The sequence below is a fragment of the Lathamus discolor genome, chromosome 4 (genome assembly GCF_037157495.1).
Source record: "Lathamus discolor isolate bLatDis1 chromosome 4, bLatDis1.hap1, whole genome shotgun sequence".
NCBI classification, from domain to species: Eukaryota; Metazoa; Chordata; class Aves; order Psittaciformes; family Psittacidae; genus Lathamus; species Lathamus discolor.
The window spans coordinates 117,740,865-117,766,652 of NC_088887.1; the positions used below are offsets into that span (position 1 = coordinate 117,740,865).

Below are 25,788 nucleotides of genomic sequence, written 5' to 3' on the forward strand. Positions count from 1 at the left end.
TGTGCTCCAGGCAGTCTCACCTTATGAGACGGAGGAGCCCAACTTTTCATTCCTTTCCTCTGACAGGCAGTTATTATAGCACCAGGGCTTGGTTCACCAGGACCTTGAACCTTGTCCAGTGCTTTAGTCAACAAAAATGCATTAAAGTGATATAGAGTTTTAAATTCAGTTGTTACGTGAATGCATAACTAAAGGAAGAGCCAGACTGTGAATTGTCCAAATGCTGATATTTTATACGGAGATCTTCATACCACAGTGCCATATTGTCTATGGAAAACACATGTTAGCAGACAGGACCTGCACCAAGCAACTGCATCTACCCTTTGTAGGCAGCAGACACAAAAAGGAAGATTATTAGATTACAAATGCAAGTATTGTGGACTTGAATGCACAATACCAGATATGCCTTCAGAAACTTTGAGCTGTTACCTTCATTTTGCAGGATACCCCTTTGATTAAGGAATCACTAGGCTCACACTTTCGGGAGAGATCTCCCATATGAGATTGTACATTTTGTGGCCTGAGGCTGTAAACAATTTTTTTTATGCTATTCTTTTGCTGTACACCATGCAGTGAATTTCGTAGAGCTCTTGTCAACTGACATACAATTTCTTATGCATAATTTCTCAACCTGCCTGTAATACTCCCTATGTCAAAGAAGACTCTGTTAGATACACCTCAGAAAGTGGCTTCCTCCACCACTGTGCTAAGGATTAGAAGTACCAGGAGCTGGGTATTTTTAAGGAGACAGCTGAAATATGTGAATTGTCTGAGAGCACTGTGGCCCTGCGTTTATTTGTTAAGAGTGTAATGCTGAAAGGATTATACAGGATAAGGAAATATTTCCAGGCAGGTAAGGTTTCTCCCACACGGTGAAAAACACATGACTCACTTCATGCTAATCACACAGTATTTTTGTAGCAGTACATGATGGCAATTTCTTCAGTCCTTGTCAGTAATTTACCTTCCTAATGATGCGAAGGTGTTGAAAGGGAACCAAGAATCAATAGATGTTGAAAGTCATTGAAATCTGAAATGTGAACCTAATGATGAATCTCTTCAGCTTTACACTTTCTGCCATGCTCTCCCCACCCACTCAAATCCCTTTTAGAAACCTCCAATTATTTTAATCCCTCCTTAAAAGAGTTCTCAGAAGGGCTTCTCTGGCACATCTACCTTGCTCACAAAGCACAACGCAAAGTATGGCTCTGCCCCTGATAACGTGTGGTGAGACACCACACTCAGTGTATGGGATAGACACCATAGTGTCCTGTGCAGCACAGCAATCTTTTTTCCATCAAGACATAAACTTTACATGCACCACATTGTACTGTTGGGGAAAAGAGCTTATTTCAGCCTTGCTGAAAGCTGTGGAAAGTTACAAAACTTTACATTTTTAGAAGAAGTTGGGGAGAAGGTCTGCTGCTTTTCTGGTCTACACCTTTCACTCCTCTTCCTGCCTTCACAACAGCATTACCGCCAGCAAGCGTTCTCTTTTCCATGCCCAGGTTTTGGTTTTCATTTTTAATAAGAAAATATCTTACAAAATTATCTCCTGCTTCCCTGATCACAAACATCATGTCTGAAGTCCAGTCTACGTGCCATATTGCAGAAGTTGCCATAAAATCTGTACTCGATCCCTTTTCCCCAAAATAATTGAAAGCTTCGTAATGGTTCCTTTGGAGACCTGAGTCTGATCTGTAGTTTATCCGCTGGAAGCACAGTGGCCTCGGGTGCTGTATCAGATCAGATCAATATCCCTGTTGACAGAAACAAACCTGTAAGTATTGACATGGTTCTGTTGCTGGAGGCTTTCCTTAGAATTCTATAAGCTGTACCTATTCATTGTGATCCCTTCTCTTCAACTACTGCTGCTTCAGCTTCATGGATCAGTCTTGCACAGAGCTGTGTTTCCATCAGGTATAACAGCTGACTGCTGCCAAAAAGCAGGAGTCTCACTTCTCCCTCCTGGACACATGTTTCTGCTGCTTATCTTCTGCTAGCCATTTCTAGAGCTCCTTAACTTTTAATCACCCAGTAAACATGGTGGATATTCTTTTGCTGTCATAGCAAGCCAGGTGGATCACAGTGTACTCCAGTGAGCACACAGTCATTGTGCTCTCTTACAAGAGTAAGTGTATGGTTTGGAGCAGAGGTGAAGCAAGGCTTGCCTTATTTGATGGATGTGACTGAATCAGCTTGGGTATCTGCTGAACATCTTGCAAGTGTACTATGACTTATCAACAGGGGCACCTTATTACATGACTTTGAGTCCACTGCCTGGAGATAGATGGTAGTCAGGATGTGTCTCTGGACACATCCTCATTAGGAACTGGAATGCAATGCAGAGATACAGAGCAATGGATTTGCTACTCCATGCCTGGCACCAGCACAACCTTTCTTCCAGCATGCTGTGTGAACACCAGGGTACTTTGCTTCCTTAGAGTGACAGCGCATCTGTTTGCAAAGCAGCTGGCTTCAAAGAACACAGCTGAAGAAAGAACTAGCTCCTACATATATACAAATAAATGGGGTCTGAACAAATCCTCCATGCTGAGAAGGCTGAGGTCTCACTCCTATTACAGATATGGCCTCTAGGAAGCTGTCGGTGTAGTATGATAATGACTTGCCAGCTCAAGTTCAGAAACAGGTCTGAATGGTCCCTCCCAGCTCAGTAGTTCAAGCATAGCATCACCCCAAAATACCTGTCCTGCTTCCAGTAATGAAACATTCCATAGACCTCAGCTTTGGGGTTAGCACTCAGCCATGGAGTTAGAGCTCTCTGTGCCTATGACATAGGTGGTCTGAGTCATGTAACCATCACGGACTGTTAGGTGACACTTGGAAAAGGAAACATTACACCTATTACAATGCTCCAGTGAACAAACTGTTCGTTCATTTATAAGTGACTTTGTTAGCACAATTCTTGAATAATATTCTCTTTGTATGAAGATCTTTTTTGTCTCTTTGCTGTGATGAAAGTTCCAGTGAATTTCACTCTGGCTTATTAGAAATAAAAAGTTTTCAGTCTCCAGAAATTAAAAGTTCGGCAGGTTTATTTGAGGAATGCAGTGTGCGGCATCCTAGGAAAACAGTGATTGTGAATCCAAGTTACCGCTGTTACTGCCTAAAATAAATGGGAAAACAGTATTTTACTTGTAAGTTAAAACAGCACACTTCTGTACCAACAGCTAGCTCAAGACAGATAAAAAAGGAGGTTGATGCAACAATGACACTCAGGCCATGTGTCTCTGAACTCTCTTCCAGATCAGAAAGCCTCTTCATTCTGAATGTTCTCTTACTCTCTTCCTGGAAATATCAGCTTAGTTTCTGAGTCAGCCAAGACCACACAGGTTGATTTAATCACCAAACCCAATGCATCTCACTGACAATTTCCTGAGCACTGAAGGAGGCCAGAACATCCATCAGACCAATTACTGCAGCCCCAGCTGCAAAATCTGGAAGGTGAGAGCCCATCTCACAATCAACAATATCTGGATGGCTCTCTTCATTGCACAAAAAATAAACCACTTATCTGCAATTCATACAACCTAGTGTTTATAATGTAATTTGAGATGTAACTGCTACAGCAAAACCTTGCATTTCCATGGCATTGGCATGAGTTCCTCCCTGTTCATATGCCCCCAGATCAGTAATCTGGCTCTTTTGTTTCGTTTTTGGTTTGGTTTGGTTTTTGAAAGGAAATATTGCTGAATTAAAATGAACACTGCTGAATTAAATGATGTGCTATTTACCTGGAGGGCCAAATTCACATAACATGTTTCTTCCAAGATTTGTCTTTGCTGTGTGAAACAGGCATTCTTTCTATTTCCCAGCATACTGTCCCCGAGTCTTCTTCACAATCATGTCTTCCTTATCTTGATTTAGAAAAGTGGTTGGAAGAACCCTACAGAAAGAAACTCTGCATTTGCAATAGACATACAGAGATTCCTGGGTCGTACAGCTAACTAGATGTTTAAGGAGTTTGGCTCATCTTGCTTTAGAACTGTGGCTTATTAGAGTTAATTGATGAGCAATCTGACAAAGAATGAAGCATGAAAATCCCTCCCTCTCTCTAAAGCACTTCAGTTTTTATTCATTTATCTTCTGTTATATGGAAGACTCATCAGAGATATGTACTCTGAAGCAAGGTTGATGTGAATCATCACAGTAGCCACACTGCATGGTAGTAGTGGAAGTGGAAGCAGAATAGTGGAGGAGAAGACTTGAGAAACAGGAGCAGAAAGGAAATCCCCCTGAGGAACCTCAGATTGTCCAGAAATGCTTCCAGCTGGAGACATCACTGGTAAGAATTTCGTCCATTCATGAATGCAAATAGATCTTCTGGAAAGCAAAACACGCGAAAGGGAGCTATTTTAATTTTAATAGTAGTGGGTTGGACACACTAGATTTAATAGCTATATTTAAGTGAGGAACAGTATGACAGCTAGACAGTCATAGCTATTTAAAGAATACTGTGTTCAGAGAAATAACAGTGCATTTGAAAAATAACAGCTTGATAGGAGAAGCTGAAAGAAAGGGGGGAACTCCTGCATCATTTATAACAGATTTGAGAATGTGGAGAGGAATACACAGTTTTGGATGCTTTTTAGAATCTGAGTCCAGATGGGGTATCAGGGACTTAAAAAGAGAAACAGAACTACTAAAGTTACTTTTTTAAGCTCAGGAAAAGCAATCAATTTGTCAGGCAGCAAAAATTAGCTGCTCAGAAAGAAAACAGATTAATAATGAATGTCTGAAGAGGGCCTACAAGGATGCTGGAGAGGGACTTTTCATCAGGGATTGTAGCAATAGGACAGGGGGTAACGGGTTTAAACTTAAACAGGGGGAGTTCAGGCTCGATATAAGTTTTTTACTTTAGATAGAAGACGTTTCTTGCTGTGAGGGTGGTGAGGCACTGGAACAGGTTGCCCAAAGACGTGATAAAAACCCCATCCCTGGAAGTGTTCAAGGCCAGGTTGGGCAGAGCTTTGGGTGACATGGTTTAGTGGGAAGTGTTCTGCTCAAGGAAGGGGGTTAGAACTCAATGATTTTAAGGTCCTTTCCAGTCTGAACTATTCTATGATTCTATGTATAGTGGACTGCAAGATCAGCACGAGATCCTACAGAATGTGCAAAGGAAAAACAAACTCACATATTCTAGGAAAGGATTTGAAAGATAGAGCTTGGGTAGATTTGCAAGGAGATGCATGATAAGCAAAGTGAGAGTTTATTTTGAGGAAAGCCAGCATGCCTCTCAGAAGCAGTTATCTTTCAAGAAAGAAAAGAATAAACTTAAAGAAAAGGATCCCCAGTCTACTTGGAGAATCAGAAACCTTTGTGAGAGCTGTTCAAGATACATCAAGGTGCATCCAGTATATAGATATTACTTTAAGGACAAAGGAAACTCTCTAAGTAGGCTACTGGGGCTAAAATTTGTTGGGCATTGTGCAGAGAAAATTGCATCTGTTGGGACAAAAATGTAAACCTCAGATTTACAATGGGAAATCATTCTTTGTGATTGAAAGCCTCTTAGCTGTTAAAAAAATTATAAAAGAAATAGTAGAAGGCCAAAATTTGCAGTTCTTTCTGCAAACAGATTACTTGTTGTTGAGAGGGAACACAGCCCACACCAGGGTTAGGAATGGTCTCACCCTGAGGTGCCTGCAGTGGACATATCTATACCTGAGTGAGCCCACTGGGTTCCCTTCAGTGAAACAAAAGATCGCCTGAAAAGAATTTCTTCTTTCCCAATAGACTTTACCTTAAGTATTTAGGGCTCATTCCTCTAACAAGCCCCAGATAGGGTAAGGAAACATCAGGTATCCCTTTGTTCCTTCATGTGGCTGCCTATAACTGTATTCTATAGAGATGGGAGACTCTAACTGCTAAGAAGCTGCTGTTTCTGTGTCAAAAAGGTTTTAGCATGAAAAAAAACCCTAACAATTACTACCTTTAAATTTGAATGATAATTGAGAATGTAAATCTTTCTTTGTGAGCAGAAATTATTTTGAGTATTGTCAGTCATCTCTAGGGTTTTAGGCACATTTTAGTCCAAATTTTAATTTTAATTCATAAAGTTTGTAGCTCAAATTAAACCTCTAAAGGAAAAGCTACTTTTGCCTGACGAAAACCAAATCCAACAACATTGAAATTAGATGTTTAGACAGTTTACATTGTCTAGACATTCTTCTACAAGAGAAAACAAGTTTAGCTTCATTAAATGGGCACATATTGATAAAAATACACTAATTTTCTGGCAATTCTTTTTTATTTTCATAAACAAAGTATTATGTATTTTATCTGACATTGACCATCTCAACTGTCTTCGTAGAGAGTTTAGAGTGATGTTAAGCAGAGAAAGACCTGCCTAGCCTAACTTCCCTATCAGTGCTTTAGGAATAAGCAACTGGTTATTTTGGCTCAATCCCAGTAGGAAAGACTGCAAAATCATTCAAGCTTATGATAAAATCTTTATTGTATGTCGGCACAGCATCCTGTCTGAAGGAGTTTTACTCTCAGTTGGGGTTTTGAAGCAGAACTCTGATAATAAAAGATAATAATTAACCGGAAAGGAAGGAAAGCAGAAATGCAAACTTTCGGCCTATGGGATCTCTCTCTCACTCTGTTACACTGATGGAGGTGATTATCTGATTGGACACAGGAAATATTTTCACTATGAGAACAATCAGCCACTGGAATAATCTCCCAAGGGAAGTGATGATTCCCCAACACTGGCCACTTTTAGGATTCATCTGGACAGGATGTTGGGACTTCTAGTCTGAATCGTGCTTTTACCAAGAAAGGTTGGACCAGATGATCCTTGTGGTCTCTTCCAAACTGGTATTCTATGATTCTACGATCTGCCATGTATATTTTCAGGCAACAAAATGCGAAAGTATTCAGATAAAGAAATGCAGGTTGTAAAGTTTAAGTAAGTCTTGTATCATCTTGTGTTGGATATCACCTTTTTCCAGAACACATGGATACCTTGGGAGCGTCAAAGGGAGAGCCAGTGCATTTTAAATGGAAACACTTCTGTCTCAAAAGTGTCTTTTCAAAGTCCGAAGTATTCACGGAAAACTTGAACTTGTTTTGAAACTGTTGTGTTTTTTACCAAGGGGTTCATCAGAAGAATGCAGTTCTGGTGTCCTCAACATAAAAAGGACATGGAACTGTTGGAACAAATCCAGAGGAGGGCCACGAGGATGATCAGGAGACTGGAGCACCTCCCGTATGAAGACAGGCTGAGAAAGTTGGGGCTGTTCAGCCTGGAGAGGAGAAGGCTGCGTGGAGACCTCGTAGCAGCCTTCTAGTGTCTGAAGGGGCCTATAGGGATGCTGGGGAAGGACTTTTCATCAGGGACTGTAGTGACAGAACAAGGGTAATGGGTTAAAACTTATACAGGGGAAGTTTAGGTTGGATATAAGGAGGAAATCCTTTCCTGTTAGGGTGGTGAGGCACTGAAATGGGTTGCCCAGGGACGTTGTGAATGCTCCATCCCTGGCAGTCCAAGCTGGACAGAGCCTTGGGTGAGATTGTTTAGTGTGAGGTGTCCCTGTCCATGGCAGCGGGGTTGGAACTAGATGATCTTAAGGTCATTTCCAACCTTAACTATTCTATGATTCTATGATGATGAATTCTACCTGTGCATTTTCCCTCTAGCACAACAGATCTAATCCACATTAGCTGTGCCAGTTTAGGTAAGCTAATTGCAAGTGACTTGGTGCAAATGCTGAGCTCTCACAACTGCTCAAGGCTAAGCAGTCACATGAGAATAACTGTTCCTGAAAAATTATCTGCATAAAGATGTTTATTTGGGAGTAAGTATTCAAGCATGAAATAGCTACTGTCCTTTACCTTCATAACATAGATTAATCTGACTTAACTGCTAGATGCAAAAGGACACACTATAAAATTCTCAGTTTCCAGTCAAAGGTTGAATAGAGGATAGAGGCACAGTAAAGGCTTTAGTGAGAAAAGCAAAGCTTTCACTTAAACTGAGCTGCTCCATCAGGTACATTCTCTGGCTTGTCCTTAGCTCAGACGTGCTGATGAGTAAACTTGAAATCCCTGCAGAGTCTCACCTCTGGTTTTTGTCCCTGGCCATTCTGCTTTGAACCTCCTATTGGTCTGGGCAACAATATCACCCCTTTTCTGAAGTGTGTGCTGCAGTCTTAGTGTAGAGCTCCAAAGCATTTTTCCCATCATCAGAGTCCCTAGAAAAGTGGTTTTTTTTTCTTGATTTGTTTTAATCCCACGCCCAAGCATATTACAGACCCTCCTGATCCTTTTATAGCTCTGTTAGCACAACAGGGAAAAGGGAAACTGTGATGCTCAAGAGGCTACACCATGAGTGAGAGGAGGTTTGAAATTTGTAGGAACACTCATTTTAACATCTAAAATCTTTTAAATCTTTTTACCTCTTTGGTCAAGGAATCTCTGTGTTTCCTAGACTGCAGGTTCTGCTGCTGTATGTGGTTCATTGCTTTTTAGCCCAAGAAATGAAAATGGCCCCATTAGTAGAAAGTTATATTAATTTTATTAGATTGTTATTCAAGAACATTAGAAAATATTGATGTCTTTATATGGTTCTTATTTTTAAGATGCTTTCCATTTTATCTAACAAGGATCATTAACACTAAGAGAACAGTTCTGTTTTCTTGCGCATTGTGAAACAAGTCATAATATTTCAGGCATATTACACAGAACACATTAAAATGAAAGACCTCACCTTTAAAAACTCACAGTATCCCCATTGTAATACATGTCCAAATTGTGATAATTTTACTTACAATAAATATTAATTGTATATATTACTCTGGAAGCTGCACCATTAAAAAGAAACACAGAGTCATAGAATAACGGGGCAGCTTACACAGTAATATACTGCTTGCCAGGAGCACGGAATACCTGCGTTGGTCCCTCTATGTTGGTGATAAAATAAAATGGGAATACTAATGCAGGCTTATGCTAAAATAAAATATGCCATCAGACATTATGCTTCATGGGAAATAAGCCTGCTTCCTGCTCCTCCAGACTGCTGTTAACCTTACCTTGTGGGACTAGCACATTTATCCTCATCTTTTCTTGCATTTACCAAAGAGGTCACACTGTTCATCTGAGCAGGAATGGTAGAAGCCAGCCTGGTATTTAGGGCTAGGAAGGGGTCTGAACAGAGATAAGTGTACACTTTATGAGGAGAAACATCCTGTTCTAGGCACATGTGTCACTTCTGTGCGTGAATAAAACAACCATAATTGCCAGCACTTTGTATAATGGACTGTTTTCCATTCTGTCTTCAGCTTCAGAGACATTCTTTTTCCTAAAGCTGCAATGATGTGACAGGCCTTTGCACTTAGGTGAGACTGAACTGGTCCAGAGGCCAAGGTCTCCAGGGAGAGTTTTGTCTCTCTCCATTTTCCCTTTTCAAGCATGCAGAAGTCATATGAATATTATTGCTGTCCCTTCATTGCCTCCCAACCACGAGCTTCTTCTCATGCTGCCTTGAATTTTATGGTAAACCTGAGATGCCTTCAGCAAGTCCCTGTATAGATTCCCCTGTGGTCAGCAGCAGACCCAAATGTCCTTTGGCTGGAGAGGACTTTGCTTTACTTAACAACCAAAGAATACAGGCTTTTTCAAACTGTACCCCAGGCATACGTGAAGAGATCTGTGGGTGACTCCACCTTCAGAAATACCAGCAGCAGGAAGCTAAAGAGGAACATGGATTAGGGAAAATTGTTGAATCATATTGTCATAGAATGGTTTGGGTTGGAAAGGACCTTAAAGATCATCCAGTTCCACAGTGCAGGGACACTGCAGGTTGTGCAAGGCCTCATCTAACCTGGCCTTGAACACTGCCAGGGATGGAGTATTCAGTGTTAGAACAGGCAATCTCTGCTACTGGAAGAACAGTTGGAAAGGGATTGCATTGAGGAATCTGAGCTAATACCTAATAGCTAATAGCTGATACTGTTAGTCCTTACTGTAGTTGAGGTCAAAACCACAACCTGAATGACCAAGGAAATTATTAAAAGGGCTTTCTCCCCTATTTTGATATCTCTGTTTAATTCAACAGTAGAGTTTTAAACCCTAGTTACTTATTGCTCATGCCCAGCTTCCCCCTCTCCTTGTTCAATGCAATTGCCTCACTCAAGTAGTCCTTCTATGCTCAACCGGTGTGGAAGCCCAGCGCCCCATCCTGTGTGTAATGTGGGAGGGGGTCAGCACAAATGCCCTTCTCAGCAATTGAGATGCTGTCGGGAGCTCCTCTAACAACACACCTGATGTTTCAGTGTAGGTGTGGATGCAGTTGGCTCTTTTCCTGTGAGTGGGTTTTCGTCCACAATCAGGAGGTAACTTGACCTTTGATGAAGAGATCTGAGCTCTGTGCTTGACAGCAGGACACAGGATGACACACACGCTATTTTTATTCTGTGCTATGCTTGGTTTCTTTCTTTCACAGGTACGTAAAAGAAGAGGAACTCATGGATTTGACTGACATGCTTGGTAATTGTTTTCGACCACAGCTCACCAATATAGATATGCATTAAAAAACAAACAAAACCCTCCCTGTAGCCCTTACTGGTAAGCACACCTCCATGTTTGCCTTGTCCCCATTGTCCCTGTTGCCAAGTGCCAGTGCTGCTGGGGTGCTGGCAGTCTATGCAAAAGCAGGCATTAGACCCCAGCTTTCTTTTGTCTTGGGTTCATGGCTTCCAGATACTGCTAACAGGTTCTTACAGTTTGCATCAGTTTTCTTTTGGGCACTGGAGACAAAAGGAGCTGCTGCATGCTGATAAAATCATCAAACTTGCTAGCATTTTGGTAAGTATAGCTTTTGATTGAAACAATCAAACACAAAACCAGAAACCTGCTTGGTGGTTTTTAAATCCAACTGGTCGTTTTCAGCAGAGAGCACAGAAAAAGGCAGGCCCCGCAGTGGAGTGGATACTAGAAGGGGTTTTGGGAAGTCCCTGTCAGACTCATCATTATGACACTATCCGTACATGTTTGCTCAGACTATTCTTGTAAAGATTGCAGTGATGGAAATCCATGGTTTCATTCTTCTACTGAATATCTCCTTAATATCTAACACAAAATCTTTTGCAAACTCTAAATCCATAGGACTTGCTGAGAACACGAGCTTTCTATCTTTCTTTGAGCACATGTTGATGGAAAATAGGTATGTTATTGTGAAGCAGAACAAAAATATACAAATTAAAATACAAAGCCTGAAGAACAGAGCACCAGGTATGGTAGGAGCAAAAATTGCTACCTTGATGTTTTCCAGATCATAGTCTCTGTTTCTTTAGTAAAAATGACCACTTTCTGCATTTGTCGGGTTACTCTGTGGAACAGGTAACACACCAATGAATCAGTCATATCTTTTCAGATGTAGTATGCTTAGACAATACCTTTCAAACAAGTCTTGGCAATCTTTTAGCAGTTTAGTTGTGGAGGAGTCAAAATTCATTGTGTGCACACTTCTGACATTATGTTGAGTCTTGTTTCGTGTACATATGGTACACTCTTCCATTAATGCTTCCTGAAAGTTGAGTTTTCTCCCTCTCAGTCACTTCCTTACAGGGAGATGGGCCTGAGATGGATGTGCATGTATCACTTCAGAGGAGAAATTACAATTTTGTCTGCTGGTAGGGACAGTATTACTCTTTGAGGCGTCAGAATCATAGAATCACAGACTGGTTTGGGTTGGAAGGGACCTTAAGGACCATCTAGTTCCAACTCCCTTGCCATAGACAGGGACACCTTCCACTAGACCAGGCTGCTCGAAGCCCCATCAAACTTGTCCTTGAACACAATGGCATTCAAGCGGCTCAGTTCAGCTGTGACTATATATTGCTATACAGAAAACCTCCTAGTTCTACATCTATCAGTCAATAAGTAGCTGTAAACCACGTCTTTGTGTCTGAACCCTGAATAAGATATATCTCCACACATGTCCTGCTCTTCCTTCCCTTCCCCTTTCAGTGAGTGCTCAGAAGCATATTGAAGAAGGAGGGTAACTGAAGAATCTCCTTTAAGAACTTTCCATAAACAAGCTTGAAAATGAAAGATTCTGGTTTTGTCTTTAAAGTAAGCTGATCCACTGGTGCAAACTCTTTAAGCATTCTTTTATTTTAGAATAGTGTGCTGCCAAGAGAAAAAGAAATGAAGTGCATCCCTGCCTCCAGATACTTGCAGCATTTAATGAGTCATCTACTTAAATGTCAAAGCAGATGCTTGAAATCGGACTGTACTTGCATGCGGATGGGTGGCCTCGTAGCAGTCACCAATAGCACAGTGACTTGATACAGCAGTTGCAGACTCTAAAATCCCTTTCCTTTTGCACAAATAGCCAGACACCCTTGAGTAAGGTTCCCATTTTGTGTCTTTTCTGTCTTCAGATCCATCCTCTTATTTCTTTCAATGTGAAACTCAATGGACCTGTTTCAGACCCACCTTCCTGTCATCTGTTACTAGTTCAGCAGCCTGATGTTTTCTTTCTTCTTTCAAAAAGAGATCCCTTCTCTTGGCACAAGTGCGCAAGTACTCTATGCTCTGCCTCAAGAGAGAGCTGGAACAGATTCAATCAGCTGCTACTGCTAATTTTCTACAGCATCCTGATTGTCTCTTTTCTTCGTTTCCTCCCTTCATGACTTCACTATACTGTTTCTGCAAAGAAACAAGCAGGATGGATTGGACCCATCATAGGCTCGCTGTTCTTTTTGTGTCTCTTACCTTGTGTAGTTGGATGGGAACCCAGCCTCTGAATTGTACTTTATCAGAGTCTGTAAACTGGAGCAAAATCCAAAGCATCCCATGACCCATGTAGAAAATAACATTTTAGTGTGATGTGCAGAACAACTACAGTGTTCCTTGCCCTGCACCAACACCACCTTTCTAAAAATGGGCTTTCTGTGAAGTTTAAGGAATGTATGTGAAATGGATCTAAAATATTTCAGAGACAGCTCTACATGCTTTAACGATGCTTTCTCTGGCTATCTTGCTTACTGCTGGAGTCGTGTGAACCAGAAGCTTCATTAGGTGGTAAGCCTGGTCACATTAACAAATCAGGGGACTGACTCATAGGAGGTAAACCTGAAGGTGAAACTCTGGTGTTGGACTAGTATGGGAGACTAGGGGAACAAGGAGGAAATTTCACAAAATTCAGTCTAGTATAAATTGGTCCACACGAACGTCACCATCATCATCATCAAAACAAACCCCCTAAAAAGGGAAAAAGAATTGAAATGACAATGATATATGAAATTGTGGGTGCAGTTTATCTAACCTAAATGAAGATGTCTAAAACAAGTAAGGGGTTTTGTGTCCTAAAAGTGCTCATTTCTCTCTTTTAAGATGAGAGGAGAATTTGACAGTGGCTGGTTCAGATGCTAACATACCTCTGGAGGGCATTTAAACTGGAGGTAATACAGATGACATGAATCCCACTACTAAAGTCTAGTTATTTATGCACTTGAAACTGGTCATCCAATGTTGAGCCATTTTAAGTACTTTTTTAATAGAAAACTTTGATTACAAACCCAGTTTAGGACACTGGACCAATCTATCATTTGAGAACACTCGGCTGGAGACCAAAGGGAAGAATTGTGCTGAGCATGTTCTTCACCTGGACAACTGAGTGTGCTCTTCAATCATGCTCATCGCAGTATGTTGTATCAGGCAGGCTGGAGATGAAAGACTGAGAAATGCTAACGTGGGGCTGTTTGTAACCCAGTTAACATCATCCCAACCCAATGGTACAGTGAAAATTACTATTTCGTTTTAAACATGTGGCAGTAAAATGTGGTTTTCTGCAGACTAACCGAACCACCTCTGCTTCACAAAAGACACCATAGATCCATGCCATGCCAGTAAGTACAGAAAACTAAAGAGGGTGAAGATGGGGAAATATATTTTGCATAACAGCATATTCTCAGCAGCCCTGGGCAGCAGAGAACCCTAATGAGAGGTGTATGGTTGGAAAATCAGCTTCAGTGAAAAATTATTCCTTTTTCTATATTGAACTTACTACCAAAAAGTTGTAAGTGTACAGCTTACATCAAAACTCCTCTATGATCTGGCAGCTCTTACAGCTGCACTTGAGCCTGTCTAATTAGTGAAAGCTGTAATTTATTCTGGGAGCATGTCAGCCAGTTGAAGTCATGCCCAGGGATTGCACAGAATGTGTGAACTTCAGACGAACCTGTCCCAAGAACGTGGTGGCAGATGAAGTCAGCAATGGAAATGAATGTAAATGAACATCAATACAATTTTACAGTGCTTAATATAATATTCAGATCAGCAAGACAGTTAACTCAAAATCTTGAAACACTAATTGAACAGAGTATATCAGCTACAATTTCAAAAAGCATGGCTCAAAAACGGACTTGGAATTCCAACTGTGGTAGTGCCATTCATCTTGTGCAAGACAAATGTCATCTGACAGAAGGCTATTTGAAGTCACATAACTTCACTAAATCAAAAAGCAGGTAATTATTGAAGAGACCTTGATAAAAATTAGGTCAATACTTCCAACCTCACATTGTAAAGGAGCACTGGGTTTTGTGTCCCATAGCACATATTAATTTATGAACATAAGAACGTAGGATAACACTAACAACATGTATGTCTTCCCTACAATGGTGACTAGCACAAGAAGATTAGCGAAAGAATGTAAGAAATAGGATAACTCCCAGTATGCAGTGATACTTACTACTGGGGAAGTCCCCTTAGAAATACCTGAGGCAGAGTTTTCATCAAACAATTTCATTTAATAGCCATTGACGGATCTATGAAACATTTGCTTTTTGAGATTCATATGATTCTGTTCCTATTTTAAGCTCAATTTATGTTTTGGACTCCATAACTATTTAAGCAAAGAGTTTCACAAGTTCACTATATGTAAAAAAAAAAAATAAAAATAAATACTGCTTTCAGTTTGTTTCAAAATCACTGCTAAACTTCATGGGTCCCTCTAATTCTTTATATGTGGTAGGAGCCATAGCAAATGATTGTTTTCTAGGAATGTTCTCTGTACAATGTTCAATATTTCAAGTGTTTATAGATCTTTATCAAAAACATTTTGCTATTTCTTTCTAAGATGAAATATCTTAATATACATTTTCCTGCTGTATGGCAGAATACCATTATTGCTAATCTTTTCTGCACCTTCTGCAATTCAGATAAGTCCTGTGTGAGATGGAAGACCAGAACAATATACGAAATTGAAGATAAGGGCACTTTATGGATTTAGATAGAAGCATATGTTTACCTGAATTTTCAATTGCTTTCCTAATAATTCCTAATAAGAACTGGTTTTGAATAATTTCGAAACACTAAGTTGATATTTTGAGAGAAAACCTCATTTTCACAATAACTGCTCACAATGACTCCTAGATACTTTTTTCCTGAATAAAAATACACCATTAGAACTCATTATCCACATACTTAGAGCTATTTTTTGTAATTTGCAGTACCTGGCATTTATTGACGTAAAACTTAATCTGACATTTTATCATACAGTTACCAAGAATTGCGATAACCTTCTGCAACCGTTTGCAGTCAGCTTTGATTTTGACTATCCTGAACAACTTTGCAGCACTTGCACACTTTGGTACACCACTTTTCTGGATAATTTGTGAATACGTCAAAGAGTTCAAGTAGATTTGTGAGAGATTATTTCAACCAACCCAAATCAGTGCTAACTTTCCTCTAATACTAGTCTCTGTCATACTTTCCAGTTATTTCAGTGCAGTAGTCATTTTACTGGTCTGTATTTACGGAGAGCTATTTATAAAATTTGGCATCACAGTTTCTGCCTTCCATTCCCGTGGCACTGTTATTAACTAAACCAATAAGTTTATCAGAAGTGCAGCAAATTTGTAACTGTTAGAACTCTTGGGGAAATTCTAGGAAATTCAGATATCAATTCAGAATGGGACAGTCCTGGCCCACCAGTAAATGTGTTTACCTTTAGCAGAAGTAAAATTTCACTTACTCACCATATCTAGGGCCATGAGAAATCACTGAAGAAACCGAAGTTGTTTTAAAGCCCCAATTAAATGAGAAGTTTTACCCCTGATTCTATTTGTATACTTTCAACAGAGTGGCCAAAGGAACTTCAGTTCCATGTTCCTCTTACTACTTTGTTTATATTACACCAAGAAGCAAAAGCTAAAGCTTTCCAAACTCTCTGTGATCAAATGTTTTCATGATGGAAGAATACAACCCAGGAGGATGAAGTGAACTACCAGACGCATCAAAGACAACACAAAGTGGCACCAGTATTTGTACAGCAGTGTTGCCTCTGTACAGATAATACAGCTATAACCTTACTGAGGGTTACAAATGTCCAAACCACATCCAGCTAAGTGCATCTCCAGAGCTGAATGTAGCTAAAGGCCAAGACTACTAGCGGGAAGTGTCATACATGCTGTCATGTTGTTGCTTTTCCCTGGCCAATCTGTATTGCCACTGAGGGTTTCTTTTCTTTTCCTCTGCACCACACGTCCCTGCTCTCAGGAATTATCCCTCTTTTGCAGACGATGGACGGAGGTTATGTCTTTTTGGCAGCACTTATACTCCGGTGGCAATAGCCAGAGATCACTGTGCATTAGCCTCGTGTGGACTTCAAAACTGGAGCAGGTATCTATGCACCGGTGTTTACATAGGTGCTCCAAGTCCTCACACATCTGAGTCCAGATGGAGCTTTTACCTGAGTTATTACAATCTCTTCTACAGCCTTACATACCTAGGCGAAGCCCCAGGCAATAGAATCTCTGAATGGACTCAAGTTTTACTGCCTTAATTCAATCTTCTTTTTTTTTCTTTCCTCTAGTGTATTGAATTTTATAACAATAGGTTTGTTGTTTTTTTTTTTTTTCTTTTGGAAAGAAAAACTCAAAACTTGATTTTTGGCTTTTGAGGGTAGCATGGTGAACAGTAATACATTTTTCAGCACTGGAATCTGTCCCCAGCTTAGCTACAGACTTTTAGCATAACCCAGCTCCTGAATTCCTGTTGTAAACAGATTGATTTGGTTCATTGAGAGTTAAGTATTTCCATACTGAGCTAAGTCCTAATTATCCCTTTACTGTAAGTACTTCATTTATTTTGGGATACAATGGTACTCAGCAAAAGGGTATCAAAATTATTGCAATATTAATAAAGATGCATCACAACAGTTGTGGAATAAACTATTAGGCTTTAAATCAGAGAAGTAATTACAGGCCTATTATCCAATATGGCTACAGCTGCTCTGTGTATTTATACACACAATTGCTTTCACATATACACCAGGAGGATTACAATGAAATAAAACCCATCAAAGAAAGCACTTATCCAGGGAGTGAGAGTAAAAGCAAAGATTTCCTTTCGATACCAAGAAAAATGGAACCAAGCAGCTGTTCAGTTATTTTGGATTCTTGCTCTTGGTTGACAATGACTGAAGATGTTAAGAGCACCAAAATGACATGTCAAGATAATAAATGAGTTTTTCTTTGCAATCATCATCTGCCATCAGAATTTCTATTCCTCTCATCAGTATTTGGCTACTTATCAGGAATTCCTCCTTCCAACAGAGATTGCATTCTATTTGTTGCTTCATGTCAATCTCCTCCTCTCCCACTGAATATTGGCATATTTTTCATCATAAAACTGGAAATCCAAGGAGGGAAATGAGAAAATGATCAGTAATAGAGGATCTCACAAATCGTCCATTTTAATTGAGGAATATTTGCCCAAGTAGGTAAAATGTTCATAGGATTTTAGGAAATAACTACCAATACTGTCAGGAAGTCCATGTTGCTCTAGCAGCCAACTTCCTGCAATTCTATTGTGGCCGTGCACAGACATTTTTACCAGGTTTCTCTCTTCACTGTGGTATTCAATTGCATTCTAGCCTAGTTCACAAGTAAAGTTTTCAAATGCTGTTTATTTACTGCTCACGTTGCACTTTGGTTCAGGTCAGTTTCTGTGTGCACAGGAGGATGTTATAGCCACTCTAATCTGCTTTCAGAGAAAGTTTTGACAAAAGAAACTAACTTCTTTGAGGAGTGAAGTTTTTATGTTAGAGTCAGGAATTGGGAGAGGGCAAAAGATGAAAAGCCTGTATGTCTAGCGGCAGTTTCATCATCAGCACACTGCAGAGTTATCTAGCTTTTGCTTGCACTGCATCCGGAGGATGGAGGCATCACCACCCTGTGCTTTGGGATGTGATGCAACATATACATCTGGAATAACAAACCATGCAATCTCCTTAGGCAGAAAGAGCACAGGCAGGAGGAATGCCTCTGCTTATCACAGACACCTCAGGCTCCTGACAGCACCATCTTATTATGTTCAGAGCAGTGGCTCCCAGGCAAATTGCTTTTCTCTATGCCTAGATGATCAAAGTATCCTGGATGTCAAAATAGCTTGTAGGACAAAAGCAGGTGTTATGGGATCCTGCCATGACAGAAAGTCATGCTATAACTGACACCATGAGCCCAGTCTGAAGACAAGAAGAGCCCCCTTGGCACAAGCAACAGAAACCATAGCAATAGGTGGTGATTTTTTGTTTTAGCAGAGGTTTTTTGTTAAGGGGAGAACTGCACAGATGGAGAGCACGTGGGAGGGCATAAGGATGACAAGGAAAGGGCATATACAAGCAGTTCGCTGGTGAGCCACCTTGCATTTGTGCATTGGGCCCACATCAATGCCAACATCACTACCCTGGTTTGTACATAACAGCCCCCAGTGCTATGACTCAGCCAGGTCATGGCCAGAATTTCCAACCAGCCAAAACACTGCAGAGGAAAACAGCTTCTCTAACTTGACTATTGTTTCCTCCTTGAACCTTATTTTAGTTAAAGCTGCCTTTTCATACATAGCTCCATTGTGGTTTCCCTGGGCTATTCTCTGCCTTCATCTCATCATACGTCTTTGTTTATATATTCTTCTGCTTCTTCATCCAAACAAGAAAGTAAAGGTTAGAAAGAGGATAACAAATGAAACAGCCTTTCAGGAGAAAAGGAATAAGAATCCTAAGCAACAATAGACAGACACAAATAACCACTGAAGCACAGGGATGTCTTAGTACTGGATTGTACTGATGGCTTCTGCCTTGCTGCTTCCCTGGCTCCAGAGACTTGCTGTTTGCCTGTCAGTTTGCTCAGTGCTCCAGGTAGGAGGTCAGGATAATATGACAGCTCAATGATTTGCACCTTTCCTAGCAGATAAGGAAAGAAGATGTAGGAGTACTGTTTCTCCATCTTCAGCCTTTGATACGATTCTGTGACATGAGGGAGAATTCAGAAGGGCTCTAAATCAACAGGAAGAAGGATGCTTTTGATTGCCACTGAAGCAGCTAACCAACAGAACAGCATTTTGTGGGAGACATTGTTTGGACTGGATAAGTTTGCGATGAGCAAGTTAATGTATATTACTTTAGTGTTGCCTAACACATCCTAGGTACTCGATTACACTTTCTGAAGAGTTTTACATAACTCTTCCAGTTGTGCATACTTCACAACTGGAAAGGGGTGTTAGCAACATGCTGAGAGACAGTTAAAAGGTCAGCTGAGAGATACTGACTTGGTTACAGTCAATTATAGAGCCATAAATTAAAATACACAACTTGAATTTTTTTATGCTTCTCAGGGTGATTATGGAACCAGGATGAGTAACTCTGCATTATCTGCAAGCCTTCAAGTGCTTATCAACACATAAACGGGTAGCTCCTCTTCCTCCAAATCCTGAAAACCCACATTGACATTGAGCTTTTCAAGAGGCGATAACCTTGAAATTCAGTGACCTAACTTGATTCATCCCTATGTAGAACTCGACTACTGGCTTCTGTTGTTGAGGCCCACTAGACTGTGGCAGTATCTTTATGAGAGCTTACACAGCAGTTAGCACAATAGCTCTGTGAGAGGCAGCAGGAACACCCAACTACAGTTTTCATTATGACAAATCCCAAGATGTCATTGTCATACCACTTAACACATTCTGATTTAAGGACCCAGCTGAAAGCCACTATGCTGTTGTCTTCTGTGCTGCCAAGAGCGTAGACATTATCCTTGCTCATCTATATGTGTATAGGAATATGCTGGAGCCCTTTTTGTTATCAAAACCATTCAGAGTCTGAGTTTCTAGTGAGTGCTTTTGACAATTTGAAGTTTTTCTCTTTTATTTAGTTCCTGTAAGCAATGAGTAATTCTCCTTAGCATGATAAACGCTACTGCCCCCTAAAATTCATCTCCTGTGAAGAAACCACGTCAAACCAGTGATCTAATGTCAAAATCATCTCTGGCTCAAGAAACCAGAGCAAACAAGACAGAGGAAAAAGAAGAGAAAGAAAAAAACACCTTCCTTGGCAATTTGGAAGACAATTTCTTTCTTCCTACAGAGTGCATGATGAGTAATTTCTTTGCAAATGCTAAATCCCCTCAGAAAGTGTTTCCGAGTGATATTGTTGGAGTTTTAGTCTTTCAATATTGCAGCCAATATAATGGAACATCCCTAGATTAAAAATACAGTTTAAGAAAGAAAAAAAGCAGGTGGTGAAGTAAGAATAAAATACTGCAAATGAAGAATTAGTGCTCATAAATCACCCCCTTCTCCCTCAGGAGTTACCAGCAAAGTTCAGCACTGCTGCACCTCTTGTGCCCAGCTGCAGGCCTTGGCCAAGCAGAGCAGGATGCTGCGGTGGTGTTCACAATGCAGACATGGCCCACGGGCTTCTCCAGACAGGGTTTGCTTAGCACCAAAGGGGATTTTGTCTCAGACTTTTCATTTCCTATGTACACGAATTAATGTTTGTTTTTAATAATAGAAGTGATCAATTCTGACCACATCACCTGGCTTTGTGTTTACCACAGACCAAACAAGTTTACCAGGGGTACTGTCAGTTTTGCAGCTTTTACCTGAACCACTGGTCACTGATTTATGGTTGGATGAAAATTGCTGAAAATGGAGTTAATGAGAGTTATGGAAATAGTAGAGAAGAAGGAAGCAGAGAAATGACTATGGCCTTCTTAGTTATCATACACCTGCTTTCTTATCATGGTAAAAAGAAGAAAATACCAGGATCTCAGAGGGGAATGAGCCAGAGGAGTTGTCAAGGATTGGCATTACAGCCAAAGACAGTGTCTGCATTGGGGCAAGTAAGAGAGTAGGAAATGAAATGAGGGCATTCTGGTGGGGATAAATTTCAGGGTTTCAGTGGCACGGAGGTACAGGGGTGACCTGTGTAGAAGGAGGTCAGGGTTAGGGTTTGCCCTGTGCTGGTAACAGCTGATGCCTTTCAGTTTTGAAGATGATGTGAACAACCGATCAGGTGCAAAAACCTCATGCTCAAACATATTTGAGGAAAAGTGCCAGTTGTAAGGATTAAGGCACATGGGAAGAGACACAAAAAGAAACCGGTGGAAGACGTTGTTGGGGCATGACTGCAGATGCTCTTGGAAAAAAGTGCTGAGGAACTGTGGCCGTGGGCTGCCCACACAAGGGCAGGGACACTCCTGCAGCTTGTCAGAGGTGTTTCCCTAGATTTTTTGTATAGTTGGCTAAGTTTTCTCTCCTTTTTAACCTTGCTACCCAAATGAATAATCAAAAGGTCTTGTTAACTAACAGTGAATTAAATTAAATACAATTCCTTAAGCAGAGACTGCTTCGAAAATACCAGCGTCATTAGCATCACCAGCTGGAGCAAGGCAGCTCTCCACGTTCTCTGGACTCCCATTTGGCGAGTGCTGCCATCACACCTACCTATGCGCAGCACAAGAGAATAACCTGACAGGGTGACAGAGGCTGTAGCACAGTGGTGAACCATGCTTTGAAGTGTGTGACCAAGCTGCAGTATCCAACTTCCAAGCTGAACAGGCCTTTGGGTACTTTTCAAGGTGAATGATTATGTTCCCCTGAATTTGTTTCTGTTTGCTATTACTTGCAAGTCACTTTTTCACTAAACGGCTCCAACTTATCACTGAATAATAATAACGATCAAAAGAATTAAACTAGCCTTACCTGTGGCTTAGGAAACAATGATGCCATTTCCCAAAATGAAAGGGCTGTGTAGCACAAAGCCCAGCACTGAACCGTATTATAGTACTGTATTTTTCTGTGGTCTTGCAGCATTGCTGTCCTCCTGGTGCCTGTGTCTATGGCTCTGCTGTGTTCTGAAGAAGACCTGCATCTCTGGGAGGGCAGGGTAAGCTCACATCCTCTTGTCATTCCAGAAGTTGCCCAATTTAGCTAATAGAAGATGATTATGGAAATTGTAAGGGGATGACAGTAGATTTTAATATAAAAAAGGTGTGCAATCTCGGTTTCCTCCAGACCTTCTCTGCTTTGATTTAGACTCTCCACAGCTTAAGATCTTGTATGCTGACTCAGGACTTCTTGATCCAGGATCTCCACTGTTTCGTATTGGAATAGTAACATCAGCTCTGTGAGTACATAAGCATACCACTTCTTGCTGTTACACTAGTTTAGATTTGTGTAGACTCTTTACTCACAAGTGGAAGAAATACAGCTCTTTTGTGCTCTGGAAACATGAGATTTACGTAGTGAATGTCTGTCCAGGAACCCATACTACTTATTTAACAACTGTAGGCCAGTGGAGAAAGCAACATTCCTAAACACTTCCTGGTTTTTAAGAGAGGGAGGGAGGAAAAACTGACTAACCTTGAATGCTGAGCAGGTCCCACCTCACCAGCTGTACTGATGTACAGCTTGAATATTGCTGGTTACATCAGGCTACGTGTGGATTCAAACAACAGCAGATAGAAAGCCAGCATGTATTATCAAAACTTCAAAATGGAAATCAGGCCTTAATCAGAGCATTGTCTTCTTGCTTTAGGAATAACTTTAGGTTTTGTTTGTTTTGTTGTTTTTTTTTTCATAGAGTAACATGGTTTTAAGGTTTGCATTAATTAGCATTATGAAAAGTGAACAGTAAGCAGAGATAATACAAGGTACTTTTCCCTGAGGAGCTATTAAATAAGATTTATGCTTACAGTAATGCATGAAAATCAAATAATATTTACACATGGCAATGAAGGAATTTCAGTAGAATAGAAAACATACTTTATTTCTTATCACAGAAATAGATAGAACCACAGAACAGAGTAGATTGGGCCCTTTAAATTCTTCCCATATGTTGTATATTCCAGCCCCTGACCCTCTTGATGCCTCTCTTCTGACCTATCTCCAGTTTACTGATCTCTTTGTCTTGTAGCAGTAAATATACTTAAAACAATTGTATTAAAAAATTCCCAATAGAAAATTATGCACTGGGGGTGGAATCCATAGGACCCAAACAGAAGTTCATGGCTGAGATTATCCTCTGGAATCATTAAAGGTCACTGAAGACAAATCATCTCTTCTCAGATGGTGTCCTTCTAAAGTAGATATTAACAATAGGTTAGATGACTTTGCATCCTAGATCCTTTCGCTGAATATGAAGAAGCCAAGAATGACTGGCTTAGATGGAGGAACTATCACCGTGGATACCTGAGGGCAGATGTCAGGAATCCTTCCCCCATGACTGCATTTGGTCTTTACTGGGAAGGAAACACAAGGCACAGTTTTGCACTGGAAGCCCCACAGGCAGCAGCCCCAGTACTCCAGGTATTAATCTTTGACCACAAGATGTACAGAAAGAGCTAAACCTGCTTTGCTCTAAGTGGGATGGAGAACGGCAGGAACTTGGTCTCCTTGCAACCTGTCAACACGCACTTAACTTCAAATAGTGTATTTAAGTTTCCCTAACAAATAATTTCCAGGAGAAATCCTTCCTGCTTCTGTTTAAGCAGTGGTAATGCCCCAGCTGCTGGGTTACAAGCATCCCATTCTCAGGGAGACCCTGTGAAGTTAACTAAAGACAACAGGAGTGGACTTAAAACCAGCACATCAGCTTTTATGTGTTTCAAGGCTGAATTACTCCTGCTGCTTGTATTTAATCTTCTAAGTTATTTCAAGTAAAATAAATCCCTTAAAGTGACTAGGGGGAAAAAAAATCCTTTTCACAATTTCTTTTTTATTTGCCATATAAATGACCCTGCAAACCCTCCCACATAACTGCTCGGTAGGTTGCAGCAGGCAACTGCTTTCTCTGTTTTCCCAGTTTACAGCAACAATTTTCTCTTGGGAGCGATTCATGACATGTCTGAGCAAGCCAAGAACTAGCCAAGTGGGACATCTGGAATTAGGCTCTGTGCAGCTGGTTCTTTGTACCTTCCTTCTTCACTAGGCAATAGCTCCAGAGTAGCTGTGTCCACGGAGATCGGTGGATTTACTCTGAGCTTGCAAAGCACATCTGATGGAGGTGCCTGTGGCTGTCCATTGCTCTAGCTGGAGCTCAAGTTAGGTGCGCTGTAGAAAGTTATTCCAAAGATGCTGGAAGCTAAAAGTCATATCAAGCTGGCAGCGGACTTACAATTCACATGCCTTTGAACTAAGACCCCCTTAACTGTCTTGCTTTTAATCGTCCTTGGCCATACCTCACCTATAACCAACGTGGCAGTGGCCATGGCAACACTAGGGTTTTCCCTGCCAGGGCTGGTCATCACATCTTTGTGTGTCTGGGTCATTGAGTCCTATAAGGAGCCCTACTAGATGACCTCTTCTCCACCCCAGAACCAGGGGAGTGAGGGTTTCATATGCTGGAAGGAAGAAATTTAGGTAGTCTCTGGAAGTCTAGAAAAGCAAGTTTAACTGGGGATATGAGCTAAATACATGTATAGAAAGACCATTGGTACTGGGGAGAACACATATCTGAAAGAGTTTAAGAGCAGAAGAACTCGATGTTCACCTGCAGCTACATTTTCCTTGCCTCCTCTCCTACGAAACCATGCATGTTCTCCTCTGCAGACAGGAGCCCTTCCTTCAGCAGGCTGATGTGCCTTCTACAAAAGGCTTTCTTCTTTGCAGTGTATGACTGCAGGCTGAAAACAGGTAGGGGAGGGTCTAAATTGCTTTCTTTGAACTTGAGAGAAAGTCACAGTCATTGCACTGATTTTTTACCCCCATTGCAGGATACCAGTGGAGGCAGGCAGGAGGAAAAGTGGAAGCAGGAAAGGTGTTACCAGCCAGGAGAGGTCTTTCTTTGATCTGAAAGTGGAGATGCTCAGAAAGCTTGCAGACAGGAAGGACTGTCTCCTCTTCACATGCAGCAGGCTGATCCCTAGGATACTGCGGGAGTCTTCCAAGTTTTTCAGAAGGGCTGGGAATGCCACAGCCAAGCACCTAACTCCAATTTTCACATTGTTTTGCATTGCAGATGTTTTGTGCAATTAAAGAAATAGCTTCTGCATAAATAACTCCCGGTCCACTGAAATCACTGTATCTGCTCTACCTCATTTTTTTCTCATTAGATATTTGGAGGTGGTTTCCATGGTGTTGGACAGGATACACTACAAGTTTACACAACCTGTTACTGTAACACACTGAAGGAAGAAAGAGCTTATTTTTGGCCCAGGGGGCAACCAGTGGTGGTGGTACCATTTTGAGAAGTCACTTACATGCGTTTTGACCTGTTTGCCGTCTCAATTCTCATCTTTTCCATCTTAAAAGACAAGCTGATGTCATTCCCTACCTCTAGGTTTGGATATTAAACAGAGGCAAGCATTTAAAGTAATTTATTCTTGAATGTTATCCAAACTACTCTAACTTCTTTGTATAATGCTCTGCGCTGTCTCACTGTAACACTGAGCCTCACTGAACTGCTGTTCTCCTTCGGCTGCCACAAATATTACCCTAGGATTGTGTCAAAGTCAATTGAGGAAGGCGGAAAAGAAG

General features: G+C 40.9%; 1 long non-coding RNA gene across 1 annotated transcript in view; it reads left to right on the forward strand.

Moving 5' to 3' along the window:
* The window catches only part of LOC136014054 (uncharacterized), a 42,790-nt gene that overhangs the window by 13,034 nt on the left and 3,968 nt on the right, over window positions 1–25,788 (forward strand). The window contains exon 3 of the long non-coding RNA XR_010612493.1: window positions 22,123–22,198. This is a non-coding gene — a long non-coding RNA (uncharacterized LOC136014054). The remainder of the gene's footprint in view (window positions 1–22,122; window positions 22,199–25,788) is intronic.